Source organism: Halyomorpha halys, unplaced genomic scaffold (assembly GCF_000696795.3).
Source record: "Halyomorpha halys isolate HHAL.00 unplaced genomic scaffold, Hhal_1.1 Scaffold71.1, whole genome shotgun sequence".
Lineage (NCBI taxonomy): Eukaryota > Metazoa > Arthropoda > Insecta > Hemiptera > Pentatomidae > Halyomorpha > Halyomorpha halys.
The window spans coordinates 537,228-561,501 of NW_027107476.1; the positions used below are offsets into that span (position 1 = coordinate 537,228).

General features: G+C 30.2%; 1 protein-coding gene across 2 annotated transcripts in view; it reads left to right on the forward strand.

The window, feature by feature from the left end:
- The window catches only part of LOC106692764 (uncharacterized), a 152,578-nt gene that overhangs the window by 55,709 nt on the left and 72,595 nt on the right, over window positions 1-24,274 (forward strand). Inside the window, exon 1 of one of the 2 annotated variants that reach the window (XM_014438890.3) lies at window positions 7,243-7,332. The exons of the other annotated variant lie outside the window; for it this stretch is intronic. The gene's annotated coding sequence lies outside the window, so the exon portion shown is untranslated. Of the gene's footprint in view, window positions 1-7,242; window positions 7,333-24,274 lie in introns of those variants that run through there. 2 annotated transcript variants of the gene reach the window in all.

Sequence of the window (24,274 nt, forward strand, 5' to 3'; positions counted from 1 at the left end):
TATATATATATATAACCTACGAATCACTAAACAACACAAGACCAACATTGAGAAATCGTAACCAAATTCGACGGTTTCATAATCTCCTTTGATAATAATCCACTCATTCCTGTCAAACAGATCCGTTACTTAGAACGACATTTGGGTAAGCTACTATCTTGTAAAGGTCTTACACGCCTAAAAAGAAAAGAAACTTCCTGTGGATTCCGACTTTCGCAACACTTACTAATCAAATGGTTCAAGCTTCCAAACAATTACAAAATGCTTATTTACATAACTAACTAGACTTACGGAATTGAACTTTTGGGCTCCACTAAACCATCCTATCTTTACGATCCAAAATACTTCCTAATATCCTCAAAGTCTTCTAAACCCACTGTTTTCTAACCTTGCTTCCGCTTCAATACCTGATAATCCTAAAAGCGTTAGAGAAGATTGTATTTTCCTAATGTAGGAATATTATTAGAGTGTTACTAAAAAATGGTTTCACCTCCGTAACATGTCGTTAAAGATCATTATTCACATAGAATTTACTTGTTGTACTTCATAGTTGTAAATTTCAATGAATAAATAAAAAAAACATTATCGAAGTTATTTATTTCCCCATTGATAAATATTGCTCAATTCATTTTCAAAATGGGAATACTACGTTTAGATGGTATCAATTTGGTTTTTAATATCCAAACCCTAAATATTTAATTAAAGATGACGCATCGAAAAAGGGTATTCGAAATTTTCCTCGGTTGAACAGTTAGAACTATAATTTCCTATGAAAATGATCCAATAAATTATATAGTTTGCGCAACTCCACCAACCTACGCTACGCAAGCAGGACCGCAAACAGGGTCCGTATGCCTTCCAGTACGACGTGCAGTTGAAGGAAGTTGTACTTTCTCTGTAGTTATGATTTCTTATCTAAAGGAAGCAGGAACAACAACGCTAGCGTTAAACTTTCAGAGCACTTGTGTTCTTTATATAATGAGGTAAAGGACGAATCTTACATATTCGTTTGCTAGAATTTCCTATTACAATGTTCTTAGAAACACTATATTTTCTGCTTAATATTATATAGAAATCCGAATTTTACTATTATGAAACTATTCCCTCACAATGTAGGATATAAGAAAAAATATATACCACTACTAAACTGAAGGTTATTGAAATTACGAAGTCTTTTGATTTATATTAAAATATATACAAACTTTTAATGTAGTTAAAATGTAGATTAAATTATTTCCAAGTTGTGAAAATTAATCAGCAACTCAAATATGTAGAGTATTGGGTTCGGACTCGAGATCCAACTTAAACGATTCAAACAAGTACGAAAAATGTATTGGCAGTTGTAATTAATTGCACAGCCTAAAAGATAATCCTAAAAGCGTTAGAAAGAGATTGAATCTTCCTTATGTAGGAATATTATTGGAGTGTTACAAAAGAATGGTCTCACCTTAAATCTGTTTCATGTCATTAAAAATCATTATTCACATAGAATTTAATTGCTGTACTTCATAGTAAATTTCAATGAATAAATAAAAAAACATTATCGAATTTATTTCCCCAGTGATAAATATTGCTCAATTCATTTTCAAAATTGGAATACTACGTTTAGATGGTATCAATTTGATTTTTAATATTCATACCCTAAATAATTAATTCGTACAATTAGAAGACGCATCGAAAAAGAGTAATCAGAATTTTCCTCGGTTGAACAGTTAGAACTTTAATTTTCAATGAAAATAATCCAATAAATTATATGGTTTGCGCAACTTCACCAACCTACGCTACGCAAGCAGCACCACAAACAGGGTCCGTATGCCGTCCAGTGGTAATCATTGTTCATATCAGTTATGGGTTCGATTCACACCTGGATCAGTAAACATTTATTTCATGGCAGACCCAATAAATTAATTTGATATTCAGTCAGAGGCTTTATAGGATTTTCAATGAAACTCTTGAGGTAATGCATTTACAATAATTCAAAATTTACTCAAATGGAAAATGAATCTTTTAATGTCTATTATTATTATTATTTATCTGCTAAAATAATAAACATAATTCATTTTCAGATGTCTTATTTTAGAAATTTGGAGTTGAAGGACTTAAAGTTAAAGATCCATCCGGAATAACTAAACCAGGCATCCTTCTCTGTTACCATCCAGAAATTCCTCTTCTTTCTTAATTAAATGGATCAATAGCTTCCGCTCAGTCACTATGAAAATACTGGACAGTTAATCGATTTCTAATCTTAGTAATTATAAGAAATCAGTAAAAAAACAAAACAGATTTTTTAATATAAAAATAAATCAATACAAATCTTATTTAATATAGGTATACAAAGCTACCGAAAAAAAAATTATTAACTATCCTCGTCTTGAATACGTTTTTTCACCATTTATAACAAACATAAATTATTAAGATGTACTTAAAAAACACAGTTTTCAATACGCTGTGGTTGTAACAGAACCCAACTTAGGTGACGCTAAACTCCCCTCCACAAATATTATCAATGAACCCAATCTTATTGGATTTCCCTCTCCTCCTCCACCCTATTAACGTAATCTTGCATAATCTGTGAACTTTCGTAGTTTACTTTATTTATTATTTGGGGAGAGGGTGGAGTAGAAAGGGCAATAGAAAGTTAGAAATTTTAACTAAGTTTAAACTTTCATTCTTAGTGTAAAAAAAAAAAAATGAAAAAAAAAATAGGGAAGAACTAAAACAAAACTAACCATGATTTCGGTTTTAGTTTTAATTTCACTAACCGAAATAAGATTTAACTTGAATCAAACTTTTCTTTTTCTCTATTCTCTGGAAACATAAGTTCTTGCTAATCCCACAGTTGTTAAAAATGTTCAAAAATTTTAATTTCATTAAAAAAATTTTTTTTTTTCTTAATACTACTTCTTGTTCAGCTAGGATTAATAATTGTTTCGTCAATGTATTCCTAAGAATATTTCGTTAGGTCAGGTATGGACAGTAACATAATTAAGAATATTGAATTCAAATTTCATTCTTGATAAACTTTGACCATTCATTTATTTATGGATGGTAGGTAATAAATGAATGAAATAAATGGCACCTACTACAAAATAATTAAAGGTAAGTAAAAACGACCTAAAAATCAGAAGGGGCCATTTTGACGTCTCGTGTATATGTCCATAGAAAAAATATTATATGAATAATAGTATAAAAAATATATATACATATATTTATATATATTGTACGCCGAAAATTAGGCCCGTATTGCTTTGGTTTCATCAGTATACCGGTCCTCCTAGAAAAATGTATTTTCTTATTCATATTTTCTAATATAATATCTGATAATTTGCTTCTTCTTGATTTCTTAAATCACTAATTCTGTGAATCCTCAGAATAGCTCATTTGGTTGCAAACAGCTCCAGTAAGTCACCAAGATTTCGATCTTAGTATTTTACAGCTACTGAAATAGTCTTAACTTCTGGTTTTATTACTAACCGATGGTCAATCTGCACTTCACCAAAGTATACTAGTTCTGTTTGGTGAGTAATTAGTGATTTAGGACGGAAATTTTTTTCCGTGGAACAGAAATGAAGGTTATCACCTTTTTTTTTTTTACTTTACTGCATTAGGTATCATTATTAATTAATCACTCGTAAAATGAGTCATGAGAAAGAACCACTCTATTAGAGGTGACTCATTCCGATCAGACCAATGAACAGAGTGGTTTTGCTCTTCTCCATAAATACCTGAGTTGGAATATACTACTAAACACTGGTAGTAGATTGTTAGTTAGTGGCAGGTGTATGAGGAAGTATAGATACGCATTCTTAAGTCCTTGTCCAGAAGGACCAGACGCCCGCTCAATAATCAGTACGGAAAAGTTACCCTCTGCAAACAAGAATCCAAAGAATTTTGTTGTGCCCTTAGTGGGATATATCTATTTAGGAATAAACTTTAATTACGTTATTTTTTTTACTACTGTAGTAAAAAGTAATATATTTTTTAAAAGAATAATATTCCGCGTTATATAAGAGTGCTGATATGGATGACAGTATTATCACTTCCACACCTCTCACTCTTACTCCTCCTCATTTCGTGTTACGTATCTCCTTGTTGGGGGTCTTCTCGTTTTTATGACATTCTGCGCAGTTAATATTACTTTAGCCGTAACGCGGCCTTATTCCGTATTATTCACCCCACTCTTCGATTTTTTTTCTTGAATAATTGATTATTAATATAGGCGAATAATATTGTCATACTAAATGGCTTCCGGACTTCTTGCAAGCCGGGACATACGGAACCTCCGGGCCTCTCCAATGACTAATAATGGTTTGGTGGTCGATGGCGTGGAACTTTCTCTTCCAGCCTTCGTGGAACCGGACTGTTGCTAACTCATCGTAAAGGTATTACCGCAGATCGTAAATCGTGCCTCATTAATAATAACTCGTATGAGATAACCTTAACTATTGTGACACGCGAGCATAATAACGGAAAGCGTGAGGCCTAGTTGTCATGCTTCTTATATTTCAGGCTGTGGAAATAAATTTAATTAACGAATTAATCTTATGAATCCGAAGGGTAAATATGCCAGTGTATATCAAAAAGATATTTTCATTCCATACAAAAACTCAAGATAGACAAAACTCTTTACTACACTGAGATCTACTAATCCATCACATATCTTTCACAAGATAAAGTTTTTTAATAGAATATCCAGTTTTCAATAATTAGGAAAACTGGGAAGGTAGAATGACACCGAAATGTTAAAACAATACATAATTGAAATATCGAAATAACAAATAACATGACCACTTATCATGATTGAACCAACACATACTGGATTTCTACCTCTATTATGACCAACACAAAAGGATCGACAAAACGTTTCAAATTAACTTTCATACGAAGAGGTGACTAAAAAAAGACCTGACATTGAGTCTAAGATGTGGAGAGGCGCACGTCTGCCATCATTCATTCATCGATCTGACATCAAATTGGTTCGCTTATCGGTGGAAAAAAGGAGTAAATGCTTTATGATAATAACTCCTTCAGAATATATTTATAAAAAGAGTTTTAAAATAGGCTCCACACCAGAGTTGGACGAAAATTATTCGATTGACGAGAGACGAATATATTTTTATTCGGAGATAGTATTCATGATTTTTTTACACGAGTAAACTTTTATTCCAACCAAAATGTAACTTAATAATCCGAATACTTTTGTGTTCGAATATTTGAAGTATTATTTCAATCGAATAAAAATTTAGTCGACTACAGAATTATTCCAATAAAGATTTAATTGAATACTAATTAGAATATTTTTTTTAAATTCGCTTATTTTTTACCATTTCCAATTTCGAATGTATGATGTATATATTTTCAGATGAGTAGAAAACGAAAATGCCATCGATTTTAAGATCATGTATCGATTTACATTAAGTTTTTTGATATCTTACATATTAGAGACGCTTTCAATGTTTCAGGAGATTCAGAAAATGAAAATGCTATCGATTTTATGATCGCATATCGATTTTTATAAATTTTCTGATTATTAACACGTTAGGGTGCCTTTCTATGTTTTAGGAGATGCAGAAAATGAAAATGCTATTGCTTTTACGATCACATGCTAGCGTATAGATTTATTTTCACAATTATGATCTCTAACATATTAGAGTCCTAGGCTATGTTTTAGGGGATCCATAAAATTAAGATCACGTATCGATTTTTTTTTTCATATTTTCTGTTAAAAATCGATGCGCGCTTTTAAAATCAATAGCATTATCATTTTCTTCATGCTCTAAAACATATAAAGGGATCTTAATATGTTAGTAATCAGAAAAGGTAAAACTAATCGAGTCACAATCATAAAATCGATCACATTTTCATTTTCTGCATATCCTTAAACACAGAAAGGAACCCTAATATTTTAGAAATCATAAAAGTAAAAATAAATCTAGGTGCGATCATAAAGTCTCCGCCGCCAAAAAATGTTTTCTTAGTGCAATTGTTCGAATACAAATGTATAAGATTGTAAATCTTATATTTTTTTCGAACAAAAGATTATTCGCATTTTTTTAGAATAATAGATTATTCGTGTAAAAAATTCGCGAATACCTATGTATTCCGAAATTCGATCGTAATTTTTTTCTGAATAATTGATTATTCGAGTAGAAAATTCAGGAATACAAATGTATTCATCTCTAATCAATCGAATAAAATTCGCGTGCCCCTACACCACACTAATGTTAAACTATTTTTCAAACAACCTGTCAAGTATTTGTAAAGAATGATATTCGGTAGTATAAATAAACCGATGGGGTATCCACTAAAATAGCAAGCCAGTTGAAAAAAATGATTATGGTTTAATTAATTTTATGCAATTGCACTGCAATGTATTCTGATGATAAACTACCAATCACTTGCCAGTTGCATCTACATCGATATTCATATAAAAACAACTTTTTTAGTGCTATACATAATAAAAACTACCTATTTAGCCCGATAAAAAAGTTGGAATCAAAAACAACTACAAGTTACCAAGCTTAAAATAATAGATAATTATGAAATTATAATTTCAATAATAACTTAAAAGTAAAATGAATTTTAAAATAGATTAGGTCAAAGTTAGTTATTTAAGTCAAAATAGAGAAACTTTTTTTTTCCTATCCACATGAATATTTCTGACAAACAGAGAGGTTATCATATAGGTAACAAAGAGTAGGAGGGTCGAGTTTTCATTCCGAGGGACCACCACGAGAAAAATTTCTTTCACTTATACAATAACATTCCCAAACACTCGGCTTCACTATATCAAACTATATATAAAGTATATAGAAATAAAAACTATATACAATGAAAATATAAGTAAATAAATAGTTTTACAGCTATATTTTCACCTTCTTGACCGCCTCCCGAACCATCAATAAAATTATCAGCAAGAAAATAGTTTAAAATAAAGCAATGCCTTTTATAATAATATTCATAATTGGTTCCAATTATGTCACTTAATTAGATTTTTGAAGGGGATCATAGCGTTGCTTTAGTTGGTAGATCAATCGACGTAGCCGAAGTCTTATCTATAAAAATTAAATTGCCATAATAGATTGATCTTGCAAATGTTCATTTGCCCAGAAACAACCTCTTCTTTGACTTTTCGGAAGATATCCTCGAGAATGAAGTAAAGGCGATCGTAGGCTGGGGATGATGACAAGTTGGTTCTTTCGCAAGTATAGGCCCCTCCAGGTCCCCTGCGTTCTCCTGGCCATAACCAGTCCGAATTAGCCATCCGTCTCTGCAGGCAAGACATCTCTCCACGATCCGGTGTCTCACTCTCAAAGTAACCCGAACTTTAAGGTAGGATTTACAACTTAGTAATTATTTTTTACTAGATTTTCTATTAACTGTTTGTTACACGAAAAGGTAATTCTAAAACTTATTTTAGTTGAACCTCCCAGCTACGAAATGCTTTGTTCTTAATACTCGTAACAATATCCTGAAACAAAGTTTAAAATTCATTTATTATGATCTTCTTTTAAATCTTAGTTTATCCAAAAGAAAAAAAATGTTTTTTATTTCTACTGGTCTGTCTTCTTTAACAGTGTTGGTCACAATGTCTTCGTCAGCAGTAAATCTTCCATTTGATTGAACTCATTACGAACTAAACCGATCATATATAATATTAGTACTATTTCACTAAATGTCTGCGTGAACAGACTAGCTCAAAAACGTAAAGTCGTAAGAAACTGAAATTGCATATTTAAGAAGGGTGTGTATATGGTTTGGATGTGACAGCAACTTTATCGCTAAAATCGACCGACCAGAAATGCCACTTTATAAAATCTATTTTTCATTTGTTTTTCTCCAAAACAGTTAATTAAAGATCAATTAAGGGTTCTTTAATACCAAATAAATCTTATCGATTAAATTTTTTTTCTCGAAAATCACAAAACTATCGAAAGTTTAAACACTAGCCCACTAATCTACACAAAACTCGGAAGCGTAAGTAGGTTAGTAAGTGAAATTTGAGTGATGGATTTTTTCGTTTAATTTTTCCAAATACTTCAAGCATTCGGTTCAAAATTAAGTATTTTATTTTTACAAGTTACTCTATTTGATTGAAAGAAGATTTTGGACGATTATTATTATTCCTCATTCTCGGCATTCGCCGAAAATGCCGACAACCCAGACTTAGGTCAAGGATCAGGCAAGACAAAAATTCAATTTTTGATGTTTATAAATTTTCTAACTATGCTTGCAGTCTCGAGCAACACAGCCCTTTGCATCTATACTAGGATGTTTAAGGGATGGGTCTTAAATGCTCAGCAGTATGATCTCCGGGATCGAACCATAATTGAAGATAATCATCGGCAGCACCCTGACTCTTTCAAGCTTATATTGTTGTTTCAGTTTTTCACCTAGTTCTTGATATTTCCGGATTCTCTCAGCAATCACCTTACGAAGGTTGTCATCCGATGACACACCTGTTTCAGTAATATTTGCACATTTTTCTCCCTTTGAAATAAACAAAATATCAGGCTTGTTGTGAAGAATGGAGTGATCGGCGATGATTGCCTGGTCTCAATATAGCTTGATATCACGTCAATATTATTATTTCTAAATAATTAATTATGCTTTATTATAGTACATGCATAATTAAAGTTGAATTCATTACTATGTTAGTTGCATGTTGATTTAGATCAATTCAACAGTTGCATTAATTCCCCACAATTAATTTGAGAAATAGATCAAAACATGTAAAAACTATTCCATTTTAAAAAATAATCACTTAAAAAATTTGTTACTTTATCTTATAAAACGCTTAGAGAAATATCCTGACCTGATATCATGAAAAATGTCAGTTTCATCTTTTCTCGATGATTTTTAATCTTGATTTTATTTAACTTTTTTAAATTTTAATTATTTGAATTTCATAATTCTCTCCTCCTCCTCTGAAAACGCTATGTGACTTCAATTCATTTAAAACATTAATTTTATTAACTACTCATAACAGTATATTTAGTGGTTTTTTTGAATTTTGAAAAAATAATCCCTAATGGAGCGGTCCCTCCCCTTTTTTGTTCCTCCTGAAGGAAGGTAGAAAAAAAGGCTACATTCATTTCGGCAAAAGTTACTTTGGAAAATCAAAGTCTTTTTTTTTTTTTTTAAATATCGTGCTTCCTAATTATTATGATTATAAATAGCGATATTTAATTCGAAATCAAAAATAGCAATCAATTTTTTCACATCAAATCCTTAACGAATATGATAGATTTTTTTCATTTTAATTGCAATTTTTTTTCTTTTATTTTAATAATCTGAACTGTCCATGTTTCGTAAAAGCACCGTTGCTTCATACAGCACACAAGTGTAGAATAAATTAGGTCAAAAATACTCGTTTACAGCCCTGTAGACCTACTCTCGCGTCCTTCAGGTATAAGAAAGTAAATTATTTCACAATCGAAATTATAACAATTTTTAAAAAATAAATCAATTAATAATACTTAGTACATTCGCTTCTAATCCCATGTAGACTTGGATTGCTGAATGAGGAAGATGTTCCATCTAATTTATTCTGGATCTAAAAATACCACTTGATCCTGAATGCTACCTACCGTGTGTTTTGCAATCGCTAGGTCACTAACTTTTGATAAAAAGAGGGGGAATGAAGCTGCTCTCCGTTGTGTAACGACCTACTCTGAAAGTGGATTCTGAAGAAATTATGTATAAAAAAAAAGGGCCATTAAAGTCTTGAACTTTGGATGCGTCTGATGATCAGTATAGTCTTCAAAGGTTATACGGATATTATGCAACTGTATATTTAGATTACTGTCTATAGCATTAAGTTTTTTTAATATATTGGAATACCCGAAGTCCATATGCGACCCATACAATTATTAGATGAATGGAAAGATTCCCTTGGAATCTAGAAGGGATCTTTATGACCATCGAAGATAGAAAGTAAATATTCAATGTGAAATATATATCTACTGTATTTATAATTAATATGTTAAACATCATGTTTATCTTTTTTAAAATAATTATATTCATTAATTTGTTAATCAACGAGCTACCTTGACTGAATTAAGTCTTCCTAGCGCCCACTTCCCCTTCTGGGTCAGCTACCTTGTTATTGATCATCTTCTATCTTAAGACGAAGTTGCTTCCCAGTAATCTATAGTGTGTCAGTAGGTGTCAAAATTTATTATAACATGAAATATATATTACTTTATCAACTGCTGCATTAACGTGTTTTTTATTCTCATGTATGTTTTTTTTTTCTGATTAATAGATTTATTTATTGATAGATATTACAATATGCCACACAGTTGTGGGCAATAGGTAATATTGATGAATGATCTCATACATACTAAAATAAAATAAGTAAAAAAAAAAAAAAAAAATGAAATAAAATAAAAAACTCTCTTAAAATATATACAAAGAAAAGAATAGACAAGATGAACATAATGAGGCTATTTGTATGAAAAATAAATAAATAAAATAACAAATAAATAAAATAATATATACAATATTTACAGAATCGACCTGAGGATCCCTGAGCCCACTCTATCCCCCACGTGTGAGGGGTAGAGCAGAGCTCAAGAGATCCCAGCGCATCCCTCTCGCCGCATCACTGGTAACGAGCCAGTGGAGGCTGAGCAAGTGCGCTAAAGCCGCAAACACTCAACTTCTCATGTATGTAGCATTTTAAACTGAATCTACTAAATTCACTTTGCGTATTTTACGTAGATTTCTACATGAACGGCACCTTCATATCCGTGGACGATATGATATCACTACAAATATATTTTAAATAATATGAAATAATTGGGTGAGAAGTTAGTATTTTATTATTAAGCCCATTTAGAGTTCTACTACGGGATGTTTCTCTACATACTGTATCATATCATTATGTCATTATGATCAAATTTGCTTGTATTTTTTATACAGTTGTAAATATCAATAAATAAATAAATAATAAAAAATTATTAAGACTTGAGTGTAAAATTTGAAAATTAAAATAAAATACAAAAAAAAAAGCCTCTATTCATTTAAAATGTCTGCATAAACAACATAATATAGGTGATTATTTTCTATTTTTTCTTTATCTTCATTGGAATTTACAACTGTTCATAATTATACATTTAATAAACTTTATGTAAGTTATTATGGAGTGATATAGCGGTGCAGAGAAACTACCCATTGGTAGCACTCTAAGATGTTATTATTTGAAAATTTATTTTGCATTTAAATTTTAACCATCTTAATAATATATAATTGACTGTCTTGATTTTCATTACATTTTATTATATTTGGATCTGTATTCAATGCTACATTAGTTTCCTACTTTCGTCATAGAATGGAAGGAAAATATATTTTTGTATCATTAACACACACAATTTTGTTCCAAATATACTCTCAACATTTATTTTCAGAAATTCTCCAACGTTTCGCCCCTCAGGTCATTTTCAAGGAAACAGCCTTAAATTTTGATGTCATATTCTTAAAAAAAGAAACAATTATTTATGTGAAAAAGTTTTAGATTTAAAATATAAAAAGTTATATATGACATGGGCAATAAGCCAGCAGACATTTTTTTAAACAATATCACATGAATATTTAAGGTTGTCTCCTTGAAAATGGCCTGAGGGGCGAAACGTTGGAGAATTTCTGAAAATAAATGTTGAGAGTATGTATGGATCAAAATTGTGTGCGTTAATAATCAAATAAACCACTCTAAAAAATCTAATATTTTTGTATTTTTTCGTTGTAATAATGTGTTTTTGTATAGTATAAAACCTCGAATTATATTATTTCTAAACACTTTTCTACTGTTTTATTTTTTCTCACTACGTCTTCTACTAAATTAATACATGTTTCTAAGCTATTTCCAAAAAATAAAATATCTATTTTTTTAAACGAAAATCTTGATTATTTTCGAAAAGCCTGAACATAATTGACGAAAACTCTTGTCATTCTGACGAAATAGGAATGTCAATAAAAATTTATAGCAAACGTAATATCATAGATTTCAACAAACTTTATATTTTAATAACTATTAGGGGTTAATTACTTCAATTTTGTATAGCCTTTTTGACTCTTTCATATTTGGTTCTTCTTTTTTAGAGGTTCAGCACTCTTGGTATCTAGGAGAGGGTTGACTATTATTTACGGCATCTTAAAGTATATCACACCCAATAATACTGAAATATATTAGATACTGAACATGGGGACATATTACCCTCAAAAGGTTCAGAATATAAATACATAAATCAAAGACTACAGTGATTTAATTTTGATCTGATAGTATGATAGGAAAAATCAATTGTAATAAAAATATATTTAAACATATAATTAACTACTTCATCATCGCATACGAACTGCACACATACACACTACAAATGTTTCAGTGGAAAAATAAAACTGAAATTATAATATGAATTTTAACTTATGGAAGACCGGTTCCTCATGACTGAACTAGAAGATAAAATAAAATAAGAGTTTTTTTAAATATTTATTATTCTCAAATTTATTCGTGAGATAATAATTTTGCTGGTGAGGGAATGGTTTTATTTTTATCTATTTTTTATTTCTCTCATTTTGCAACTGGCAGCATTCTTACCAGGAGCTTTAAGGTTTTGGTCGAAGTTATCTCATCTCAATTATCTTGCAGCCTAATCCTGGATAGTTCAAGGGATATCGTGAACTTCGGTCTAGCTTATCTAAGAAATGCTTTAGTTAGATATAGATCTGCTGATTTGGTTCCTATATGATTAACTTGGGAATGCCTTACTTATTTTTACTATCGTCGAGTTTTAGGACTGCCAAAAAATTTTCAAATTACATAACATGGCTAAATTTTTTTTTTAAAACGCGAGATTTTAGCAAGTTTACTCGACTTACCTTGAATCGATCTATAATATCTTCACGCAAGATATCGAGAGTTGTGTTTTATGCAAAAAAAGACATCGTGACATGCAAAAACCGACGATTGTAGGTCAAACCTGAAATCATCAGTCCAGAGAAAATTTTTCGATATCATCGTGAATTACATTAGGTTTTCATCGTTTATTCACTTAAACGTTTTCTGGATTTACTGAAAAAATAATTAAGCTCGGTATTATTATTAATAATAATAAAAATTATTAAGCTCGGTATCCACGTAATAGAAATTAGTTTACATGTAGTATGTACCATATATCTCCTGTTTATAATTCTCTCTATGGATCGATACATGTGAATTTGTTAGTTTTCTGATAAAATTATATAAAATATTCATTATTTAAAACTTTAAATGATATTTATTTAAAAATCAGTTTGTTAAATGATACATTCAAGTCCCCTGATACGTTACAGCAAAACGCTTTCCTGTTAAATTGAAATAGCATGAAAAAATTCATACATTTGTATATATTTTTTTCACTGTAAAAGCAGAATGTTCAGAAAAAAGTGTCAAGTTTTGTAAAGGAAATTGGAGGACAAAGAAAACTAAACAATTAAAAAACCTATTTAAATGAAACTTTATTGCCATTTAAACAACTTGTTTTTCGTTTTCACCCTGTTTCTTGAAAATGTTCGGAAGAAATACAATTTAATTATAAACGACCCTTAAGTTAATATTGAAGATTATTTTGAGTTTTGGGCATTGTTTAAACTTAAAACTCAATTTTCAAGTTTTTTTTACCCAACCGTATTCCCAGAGCTGACGATTTCATCAATTTGATGATATAGTCTTTATGAGACTCCCTTAAAAATCATCATGTCTGTTATCATCACTAGTTTTAAGCCTGTTATAAGTCGATAATAGTATTAACACATAGTACTGTAGAGTGTTTGTTAAAATTGAAGGTGTAAAACAAATATAAAGGACCGTTTACTCGTTGACAGTGTACAGCAATGCAGGAACTATCGCTGCCCAGTGGCAGATACACCAGCACTATGTGCTATATTATAACTGATTACTTAATCCTACGATGTAAAATCTTTACAATGTTTAGGTGATTGATAATTATCGACTTGACGTACGCATTGACCGTGGTATTATGAGCTATTATTTTATTATTGAGGGTAATTCCTATGAATGACAAAGTTCTTTTGCTTCATAGGGGAATTAATTTCGTCACTTTCACTTTCCATACAAAGGATATTACCGCGGTTAAATTGAATAAAAAAATATCTCGTGAGAGAATGTGGGTACTATACCTGGCACTGAACGGCTGATTCCGTGATATCCAAATTTTTGTGCAAATGATAATTCATAATAATTATTTTTGTAATGAAACAAAAATTTCACATCAATAACAGCATTTTCGCTCGTTGGTCTAGCAGTAATTAAGTCCCTAAAAAGTGAGAGAGTTTTATATTGTTAACTATTAACCTCGAAATATAAAATTTTACAAGAGGAGGCGTTATTAATTATTAAAACAACTATCAAAATTAATATGACCAAAGTTACGAAAATGATATCTTATTTACCTAATACCATAGAACAGAACTGGAATGTACCACACTAAATGAAACATTTATTAAACAATAAATCAAAATCTAATGCTGAATCTTGATAATATTATCTCTTAATTAAATCTTTTATTAATTTTTCCGAATAACCTCTTGGTATAAAATACAAATAGAACTTAATATTCTTAAGACAATATTTATTTAATATAATTATGACAATATTCTCCAATTGTAACCAAATTATTATAATTTTATATTGAATTTCAATATATTTTATAAATACTAGAAGATCGCTGATTGACCGTATGTAATTATAAATGGAATATGGTTCGGGTAAGGTCAAATAAAACTCCAATAGTATTAACTATTTTAATTGAGCTAACGTTTCGCCCCACGTTTTATTTGACCGCACCGGACCATATTCCATTTATTATTTTATAAATAACTAATTTTATAATTTAATTTTGTAAATATTGATTATCAATTTAGCTATACTCATATACTGGCCATTAATATTAATTCGTTAACCATTAAAATTTTATTTTAGTATAAAATTCAAATCATTTTTGTAACTCTGCACTAATTATTCAGCGTTTATAGAAATATTTATAATTCAAACAATTGGAATTTTAATTCTACTATGCATGGACTTTCAATTATATACTCTCTTGAGTTCATAGGAGGTCTTCTGCAATGACCTGTTGTTCAGTAAGGCAGATCATGAGGGAGACGTTCGCCCAGAAGTCGTTCGTCTCTTACGGAGATCTTAGAGTGTCTTATGCTTCAAATGTTTGCTATTTTAAAGGCGGTGTTTATTCTTTTCCTGGTTTTCATTGGTCAAAATTCTGTAAGAGCCGTCCCCGTTTCAATTATTTGGCTCCTTATACATTTATAAGAAACTCCAAAGTGTAACGGGCTTCTTCTAATTCTATTGTGTTCTTTAATCTTTAGAGGGGAGAGTCTGCGATTATCTCATAGCTTCTATTAATACCTTATAACTTCTTAGATTTGCACCTGGTCATCAGTTTTAGCGGTAGAATTTTAATTTGTCAAAATAACCTTATGTTTATGATCTACATGAGTGTAATAAGGCAAATTTGGACATATGGGGTTGAGCTTTGGGACTCCACTAAACCTTCGAATTCCTCTCGCATCCAATTCTTACAATCCAAAATCCTTCGTAAAATCCTCAATGCTCCTTACTTTGTCACAAAGAAAATCATACATAAAGACCTTAATGTTCCCTATGTAAACGATCTAGTCCGAACCAGATCAATCCTTCAAGAAACTTCCTAACCACTCAAACCCCCTAGTTTTTAACCTTGTATACTCTTCCTTCCTGACAATCCTCCGAGGCGCCTGAAAAGAAGATGGCCAAAAGACCTGCTAATGTAAAATGTCATTAGAGTACTACAAATGGGTAATTTCTCTACACGTCTGTAACACTCCATTTTAACAAAAATCAAATTTACTGAATGTATTACATAATGTACAGTTGTAAATTTCAATAAAGGTATTAAAAAAACCACCAAAAAAAAAACCTTATGTTTGATCTTTTGAAAGAAAATTCCTCGATTTCATGGATTACTTGTTCTACGCCGGACACTACAAACATACTGTCGGAAGTGCGGTACCAGCCAGACCCCAGCTAACAAAGAGGGATCCCGAGCAACATAAAAAGTGTGCCGTTAATCCGGAGCAGAGGAAGGTGTTAGGTAACCTTCAGTAACGGCCTGGTACTTTCTCTCCCCGGCGGAGTGTGCCTTGTTTACTCCAAGCTGACGGTACCGCTGCCCGCTGTAAGAATGGGTACCTGAGGACTCAGAAGAAACAGACTTCCTGTTGCATCCGACCGCTGTTGCAGAGTCAGAATGCTCGTTACGGTTCGTTGGGGGGTGTAGAATCGCTGATTGGGTAAACATTGCGCGCCAGTTTCACAGGCGCTTTGAGAGCTTCTTAGGTTATTGACTGTCATTAGAGTTTTCACGCTTTGATACCGCGAAAGTCAAGAGGAAGCGTTTGTATTCGCCGGCGGTGATCATTGCATTTATAGAATAGCAACTACCTAGAATTGGTCGGGTTCCAAACGTTTGAAAAATTTCCCAACAGTGACAAGTGCACTGGCGAAGTGTCTTAGCACCCGTCTGACACTGTTCGTGGTAATTTATATTTATTTATAAGGTGTGTGTGTTAAGGTTTAAACCCAATTTTTTAAGCACCAAACTGATCAAATAAATAGATCAGGGCAGTCGTGAGAAATAATGTAATTCAAAAAAATATATATATATTTTTTAATTTAATGTAATTTTAATTTTACTTTCCAATATATGGAATAAATAATAAGAGGAAGTTCGTGAAAACTTTCAATATTTTACAGAAAAAATGTTTTGAGGTCGACTGAATCCAAATAACCAAGCATCGCAAAATTGTGTCTGTGTGTTTGAACAGTCCAGCTCAAAACAGAGAGTCGTACAAAAATGGAATATTCAGCGAGGAACCGGAAATAACACCTTAGAGAATCGATTTTTCACGTCTTTAGAATTTCCTTAAAACTCCAATAACGATTTTGACTCAAATTCAATTGATGAACAATTAAACGGCCTATCATCATCATTCAAATAGTATAAGTGACGAATTTTTAAAAATCTTCCTTTTAAAGTATCTTTAATTTTGCTTTTATCAAATAAATAACCAGTTTCAGTATTAAAATTAAAAAACAATGAATAAATACAAAATAATATATAATTGAATTACTAATTCAATAAGAAAAAAATATATAGTTCAAAACGGAAAAACCCATACCACCCAATCTCCTCCGATAGCATTCATTTTTACACGGCTGTGTTATCATATGCTAAACTTGTATTCTTCGCAAGAAGTCGATATTTGTTAGTTTCACCTCGAATAAACTTTAAATACGATTTTTTATTATAAGTGAAAGCTGTGTGGTGCGCGCATAGCACCACTTTTGTCTTACAAGGACTCATCGATACACTTCATTCAAATAATTATGTTGGTCAGTTTATTTTTATACTAGGTTTTTAGATACTGAGGTCAACTTGTGGGTTGAGCGCTGGTTCAGGAGTGCATAGTGCTGACCACACTGTACGGTCAAGAATAGACTGCTCCGAAACAAAACAATAATAATGTAATTATCCTAATTTCTTAATTACGTTTTAACTTGATAGTGAAAAGTAATATAAGCATCGTGAACTTTTTTTCTAAATCATTTAACTTAATATTTATTCAATATAGCTAATATTCAAACCATGAACTCTAAATTCATGAGTGCGAAATGAGCAATATGATGTTAGAATTAAATGATATTTAAATTTAAATATTTCTGATTATTTAAAATATGAAAGTTTTTAAAACCAGGTCCTCATCAAAGTTTAAATAACGAAGGTTAAGTCCCTAATAATAATAAGGACATAAGCCGTTTACTTAGTTAATTGAATGGGTTGAGATTCATGAGGAGGGAGGCGGATTATTAGTAAATTAATTACATTTTCCAAAGGGTCCAACTACTATGAACTAACTCATTTTCAAAATGGCCTAATATTCATCAATCATCGATTATAATTTTTACTAAGGTTGAATGAACTCTACTTTTGTAGAATATAAGAGATTTTTTTTTTACTTTAACAACCAAAATATACAAATCATAAAATTTAAATCATAAATAAAGTCATTGTTTTAAATAAATGTTCATTGACATTTTTGGTTCCATTATCTCCAAAGAAATTCTTTCATAGTTTTATTTTTTATATATATATATATGTATATTTCAGAGACTACACTTTTCAATTAAATAACTGTAAATTCATAACGTTAAAAACCATTGGGTGGAAACAGCAAGGTAATCTTGGTTCTTCAAAATATTCTTCTACATGAAGCAGTAGTTAAACCTGCATCTTGTGACCTATCCTCAACCCCACTCACACTGCTTCGAGTACTCTTCAAACTCCCACTCTTCCGTTGATGACAAAGCTGTTCTTCTTATACGACAATGATACTAAAGTACATTCATATACCTTTTTTTCTTCTTCTTCTTCTGTAATATTGCAAACTATACTCAGATAAATAAAAAAGACTTAATATAAGATGATCCGGGTGGTGTTGTTCCGTACATTTTTATATATTTCTTCTTAGAATACGTATCCTAGCACATTGCAACAAGCATTTCCGAAGTTAATTCTTTATATTAAATAGGTAATGTTAAACGTCAGAAAAAAAGTTTAAAATGTTATATCTAATCCAAAATCCTACGTAAAATCCTTGATGCTCCTTATTACGTTACAAATAAACTCATTCACAAAGACCTTAACATCCCATTCGTTGCAGAATTGGCCCAAAACAGATATGCGTCTTTTCATTCCAAACTCCTAAACCATCCTAACCCATTAATTCTTAATCTTTCATCGTTAACAATCCCTGATAATCCTCCGAGATGAGATGACCACGTGACCTTCTAATTTAAATTAATGTTTGAAGTACCACCGATGGGTGGTTCGTTCCCAAGATTTTCAAGTGTATATGAAACATACAACATATTTACTTATTGTATTATTTTGTACAGTTGTAAAATACATTAAATAAATAATAAAAAAAAAATGTTATATCTCAATTTGCTGGCTATTTAAGATCAAGAATTAGTCATGAACTAATAAATGACGAATTAATTAATGAACATTGATCTATTAAATTAAGTTGGGCTGATTTTTATTTGTTTGTGTTGACATCGTTTGGAATAATCAAACCATCTTCAGGTGCATCTTCTTTCGCAAGGTTCCATTTTCTTGATTATTGAAATTCATCATTCATGGTAAATTAACACTTTATAAAATTATAAAAAAGGATGATGAATTTTTAATTTATTTATAGAGATATTTAAATACATGATTAATTAGAAGTTGTGCCAGATATAGATTAGTTAGAAGATATACCAGAAAATGGTTTGATTATTCGAAACGGTGTGAACGCCAAAAATGTTTCATTTTTCAACTGTTTTCTAATTATTAAATTATTCATATTATATTGTCTTTATCGAAATAATGGTACTCAGAAATAATAAATAATATTTCACTAAACAACTGAGATTTTATTATTATTATTTTTTTTATTTATTTGCTACTCAGTGTATGTTTTCCCTTTTTATTAATTTATTCAATACAACCTGACGGAATTGTTCCCATATACACTATTTCCTAATGTTGGTTTTTTAATGTTAAAAATTTTTAATTTTTGTTATTTACTAATGTAATAAATTTATAGTTTAAATATTGAACAATTTTTTATATGACAAGCGTCTTTCACTATTATCGCTTTTGAAAATTTTATTAGTAAATATAAATTTAAATAAGGTGTAATTTTCGTCATCTAATTAAAAGAAATAATATATAATTAACTACAATATTTTATTCTGTAGACTTCCTCAAATAAGTACTGGAATTAATTTGTTTCGATATTATACTTAGAACCAGTCCGGTTAGATTATAAGAGTATAATTATTAATTATTATGAGAAAGTTGGTGGGCTGTGAAATTCTAATATAACCCAGGAACGTAAGACAGTAAGTGAAGGGATTCCATCGCCAAGAGCATGTCTACCTATTCTCTGCTAGCATGCCGTTGCACTACATATTAGAGTTTTTCCTCCTCATAAGAACTTCAAATTCTATCATTCCATTGTGCTAGTTATTAACACTGTTGGTTAACGAGATTCGTGAGGACTGACTTTACACCCTAATATAATATAATATTACAGAACGAAGTAAATAAATTTACATTTGCATGGATATAAACCTCCGGAAGGTAATTGGTTTGAAAGTATTAGGGGCAGGGTCATCACTGTAGTAAAGTCTATGCATGTAGGCTGACGAATTTAAAAACTGAGAAGGGATAAGTGTGGCTTTTCGTCATAAGTGGTCATCCATCTAAAAACCAACCATATTCGACGCTTAACTTTAATTACCTATTTATTAATTAAACCACTCGGCTACACTGACTCCACTGTATGTATATATATATATATATATATATATATATATATAAATCATATACATCTTATTATAGGTTTATAAGTGCATCAAATAAACAAATAGTCCTCTATCATTTGATTTATTCAAGTTTATTTATTATTGATTTATACAGAAACTTAGTTATGGTGTCGACTAGGATTAAAAATATCAGAATATGCAAAGTATTACACTTTTTCTAAAGGTCATAAAATAAGAAAAATTCCTTTGCGAACTGGTCTAAACAAAGTTTATTTATTTTATTTTTTTATCTATTGCATTATTACTAAGCTCATATTTAAGTTATTTATATAATTTTGGTTATATAATACATATATAAATATTAGGATCTCATTGTTCAGTCATAAACATTTTTTATTAATTACCGAGCCCCAAGATCATCCAAATTATGTACCATTGACCGTAAAAAAGTTATAAATATATATTTATAATACTTTGCCTATATACCTGTACATTGTACGAGCTAACTAGTCCTCATCCGATACTGAATCACTGATCCTTAAAGAAAGACCTATGTATTTATACAATTGTTAAAAAAAAATTACAAACAATGAGAAGATGAAAATTAAGTATTTTATAGATTAATACTAGAAGAACCACACTAACTTTCATAAGCTAAAATAAAATGAAAATTTAGTTAACAAGTATGAAAAACTGAAGACTAGAAATCTATTCTTAGTAAACAAAAAATATCTAGAAAATTTCTAGATAAATCATGTATTAACGAGACATCGTTCCAATATTGAGAAGTGCTCGATAAAATAGGTAAAATATAAAATAGGTTTACAAACTACCATTATTAAATCTAAACTTTAACTGACTACCATTAAACCAATACTTAGTGAACTTTCGGACTGTCACGGTATACGACGGAGGTCTTCACGCCCAGCTGTCATTGAGGACGTGCTCTTGTCGTGGTCATTGTCAAGGTAAGATCGGCTTTTTTTTCGAAATTTGTAGGTTTTATTTTTTATTTATATAAATAATAACTTTATTTAATTATAAATGAATAAGTTTTTATTTTTTTTTTTTCCTCAGCAGTAGAAGATTTTTATTTTAAGACATTTTTATTTTAATGCATTTGTAGTATACTGTGAATTTATTATATTGTTTACTTACTATTTTGTATTAGATATGTACAAGGGGTGATATAAATCCTTTCTCACCTTAAATTGTTTATGATGATAATCTTTCAAAAATTGTACTGTAAAAATTAGGGAAGCTTTTAAAATCTTCGAAATAATTAATTAATACCATACCGATAGTAGAAGATAAAAATTTTATTTTTATGAATTTGTAATAGTAAAGACTGCCAATTTATTATATTGTTCACTCACGGTTTTGGATGGATTTATGCCAGATTATAAGATGTATAATTATTAATTATTATAAGAAAGTCTGTGGAATTCTAATATAAGCCAGGAACGCAAGAGAGTAAGTGAAGGGCTTATTCAGGCATTCCATCACCATGAGCATGTCTACCTATTCTCTGCTAGCATACCATCGTACTACATATTAGAGACCCTTTTCCGTCCCATAAGAACTCCAAATTCCATCGTTCCAAACTGTTAGTCATTAACGCTGTTGGTTAAGGAGATTGGTGAGGGACCTGCTGACATCATGGAATTCACACGCTAATACAATATAATACAACAAAACGAAGCAAATAAATTAATATATAGATAGATTTTTTCGCCGCACGATATTGTCAACATTAAATGCATACGAGAGCACAACCGCGAATCTTGGTCCCCATGGTTTAAGATAACCCGTGACGTCCAAACCAGTACTAGGTGTATAGTACACAAAAACATCGATTGCGTTTTATATATAAATGAAAAAATAAAAATATAACAATTTGGAGTTATGTCAATAAAAAAATTTATGGAAAGTACAGAACGCTGAAATTTTATATAATAATGTTGTATCTTTCGAGGGAGGAGTGTAGTGTGTAATACGAATACATTTTAAATAAACTCCTTTCTAACGTGTTTTAATAAATACTTTGGGGATTTTCTTATTTCAGTTTTGAAATAGAAAAAAATGAGGTCAGAAACAAATATCGGCATTCTGTGATTCAGGGCTAAATTTATATTTAAATTATTTAAAAACAATTTTGATCCTTTTTTTCTCAACGTTATTCTTTTTAAACCTTCCATTTGCAAATGTAAATGAAAGAAAGAAGAGAAGTGGTTAGTAAGAGTTTTAAATTTAAGAAAGAATTATATAGAAGAATTTATAGACAAGGGCAAAGGCAATTAGCCGGCATTTTTAAGTTTTTTAAAAAAGAAAATGACAACAAAATAAAGGTATCCTTGAGAATGACCTGAGGGTCGAAACGTTGGAAGGTTTAAAAAGCATAAAGTTGAGAAAAAAAGGATCAAATTTGTTTTTAAATAAACTAAACCACTCTCAAACAAGAATATATTAATAAAAATTAATCTAATTAATATTTAAAATTATTCAAAAGCTATTTATTCTATCAATTCACTGTTCAGTTCATGTTTTTATCAATAAGCTTATAAATTTTGAATTTTGATTTTAAAAAAATAATATAAAATAAAATAATAAAATATAAAATAATATAATTAATCATATCAAGCACTAATCATCATAGCAATCATATCAAAGTAATCATTAGACCTTATTAGGATTATTTTTGGGTAATATAGTAACAAATACAATTTGAAATAATTAATTACGTATTCTGATGAAACAAATGGTGGATATGTTCAGAATCATAAGGTACAGTTTAACCTATTATCACAAGGATATAGTTAATCAACTCTTATTAATTTACTCAATCTGATTATGCTGCTGGATGATACCGCATAAATGATGTGCCATCACCTTATAAATAAATCACTTTTTCTAAATCATCATTCGTTTTATAGAAGTCGTTAGCTGTTGTTGGGCTGAGGTCCTGAACCCATAATGGTCGGTTTCCACACAGCAATCCACTTCTCTCTTTGCATAACCATGTCTTAATGTATTCTCTACCTCATTTAAAGCTAATCCACTCTTTCTTTAACAAGCTATTAAGTAATTACTTTTTCGCTGTTATTCAAGCCTGATAAAATTAATTAAGGCTAAGTTGGTTGAGAGAGAGAGGAATACAGTAAGCACAAAAATATTTTTTTCATTTTTGCTGACATCTAGGTCCAATTAAGCCTTCACCAGGGCAACGTAAAACAACATACAACAAAAAAAAAGTAGAAAAGAAGTACAGATATAGATATGAAGTAAACAGGAGAAAATGAAACAATAGAAAAGAATGTAAAAAAAATTGTAGGACCATGCGATATTATAATATTAATAAATTATATAGTTGTACATACATTATAAATAATGAAATTTGAAATAATAAGAAATTAAGTGAAAAATTAGCTATAATAAAACATAAAAATAAAAGAGAAATAAAAAGAATATAAGTTACACTGGCAAAATCAGCGTTTGGCACTATTCGAATAATATCATAGCGGATGACGAATAATATTTTATTCCCTTTCTAGATAATAGTATAATTTGCCAACGAAACATAATCCGAATAATTCGAATAAATATAAAGGTTTTTGTTAATTATTATCCGTTTTGAACAACTAATTAAAAAATAAGAAATTATAGGAAAAAAATTAACGAATGTTCCTGCATTTATTTAAAACGCATTTGTAACATTTCGTAATGTACTAAAATTATAAATTCGTATAGAACTTGTCCATACGAGGTAAACAAAAATAAGATATTCGTCACAGTCCTTTTTTTACAGTATATTTTGCGATTAGATGTTATAAATCATTTTAATAA